This window comes from Penaeus monodon, chromosome 2 (genome assembly GCF_015228065.2).
Source record: "Penaeus monodon isolate SGIC_2016 chromosome 2, NSTDA_Pmon_1, whole genome shotgun sequence".
Taxonomy (NCBI): domain Eukaryota; kingdom Metazoa; phylum Arthropoda; class Malacostraca; order Decapoda; family Penaeidae; genus Penaeus; species Penaeus monodon.
In genome coordinates, this window is record NC_051387.1 from 20144346 (window position 1) to 20146657 (window position 2312).

The 2312-nt window shown below is 40.5% G+C and overlaps 1 pseudogene; it reads right to left on the reverse strand.

The window, feature by feature from the left end:
• Positions 1–527: 527 nt before the first annotated feature.
• On the reverse strand, positions 528–2092 carry LOC119579609 (annotated as a pseudogene).
• Positions 2093–2312: the final 220 nt, after the last annotated feature.

Below are 2312 nucleotides of genomic sequence, written 5' to 3' on the forward strand. Positions count from 1 at the left end.
CCTTCCGGGAGGGACCTTGGCGGGGCAGGCAGTATAGACTTATAGACTTGTGTGCCCATGAAGGGATGATTATAACTATTATAACATGACACCGTTAATGGCCATGAATGATAATGATGGAGATGATATCAGTGTTGATGATGACAATAATAATAAGGCCATAAGGCTAACAATAGTATAAATAGAAAAGAAAGAGAAAAGCTCTTGATAACCATCATCAGAATTATAGTAATAACATATGCCGTATAAGGATGACAAAGGCAAGATACTTAATAAACACACACACACACACACACACACACACACACACACACACACACACACACACACAACAGCATTTAAAAAATCAGTAGAAATGCTACAGTACTGATATGCAGATGTTATCGCGCAAAATATACAACTGGAAATAATTGTATCAAAATGTATAACCTTTCTGCTTATACCGCCATTATAAATATTAGGTGCTTCGCGTTTCATGAATTCGAATATATTCCGTTTTATATTGGAAGGCAGAGTGATATCTAAAATACGTAAAAAAATATTTATTTTCATATGTCACAAGAGGGTAGACTTCAGATGTCCTTTGCAATCAGTTATCAACATTTCTGTAGTTACTATCACACCAAGATGACTAGAGAACTGCTTTCTTCACGCACTTCACGTCTCTCCAAGGCCGGCAAGGCCTAGAGCACTAAGGATGATTGAATATTACTGAATTCATGTCAAGTTCCATTTCCCACTAATGTGTGTTGAGATCAATGTTTTTGAGACTAATGATCGATGGTGTAGGCCCCCAAGAGACAAGCACAGCTGGCAGGAAGTTGAATGTCTCGATGGCGAAGGGGAAGTACTGATCATAGGGGTCGTAGACGAGGAAACGGTGGTAGATGGACTTCTGCAGACACTTGGACTCGTAGCAGTCAGGCACCAGAGGACATGCATCGGCGGAAGTGAGACACTCTTCGATGCGTGTAGTCTGAGTAAGAGTCTGATAATGGGCATCGATATTATTTACAATGACACGCCATTTGTCCTCGGTGTTCTGGGCACGAAGGGGCCTGACGTAAGCGGTCTCTGATGGGCACAAGTAAGTTTCCTCTTCCAGAGTGTTTGGACGCTCCACAGACAACTCGGTGTTGAGTTGGGTACGTCAGCATAGAGGGAGAGGAGCTTCTCGTAGTGGTGCTCGGCTGCGTGTTTGATCTCGTAGGTGGGATAGTGAGCGTCCTCGAGGCACCATGGTTTGGTTGTGTTAGCAGCACATGCTGGCACAGCAGGCTCGTGTCCATGCTTATAGGAAGGCTGTGGATGATAAGCAGGAGCAGGGTGGTAGGAAGGTTGGGGATGGTAGGAGGGCTGTGGTGGTACGTAGGTTGATGGTGATACGAAGGCCGTACGTGGTGAGAGGAGCTGTGATGTCTGACAGCAGGAGCACCGCCGAGACTGATGCTGACGCGTGAGCTCTGGTCGGCTAGAACTACGACCACCAAACAAAGCGAAACCTGCAAGGTAGAGGAAGATTTATGCATTTAAATAAACTTATATGAAGTACATCCATTGTATTTTCACACCTAAAAAGATATGTATTTGTACGTGCGTGTATAAGTATGCACAGTCTGTAACATCAAATGCATATCTATTTAACAAAATTTTATGATATGGTCATAATACACACACACAAATCTATGTAATATGTAATATTACACATCTGTGTTTTAAAATGTGTGTATATATATATCATACACACACGTGTGTGTGTTGATATATCATATATATCTTGATATATCAAATATGTTTATAAATCATATTTATATCTATATGTACATATCAAATATATATACATATATGTTTATATATCAAATATTTATACATGTATGTATGTATGTATGTGTGTTGTATATATATATATATATATATATATATATATATATATAATATATATATATACATGCGTGTTTGTACATTTGTATGAGAATAGATATGCCATGATTAGCTTCATGAACCATGTCATCCTGAAAGGATGATTCCCTAGACAACGGTAACGTGAACTCACCAAGAATCGCAAAGTCATGTTTGCACTTTCAGTTCTCGACGCGTTCCAACTGTAGCGACCGTGATGATGGACCTCCTCTATATAGGGAGCAGCACCCCCCCCCCCCTCCTCGTTTCCCTACAGCCCCGCTGAATAACTGAAAGTGGAAATTGAAATAATGCAACTTTATAGATTTGCTTCCGTGTTTGCAATGGTTTCAATATGACATGTACGACACAACCGATAGCCACGCAAATATTGAGAAGGAACCATGATGGAA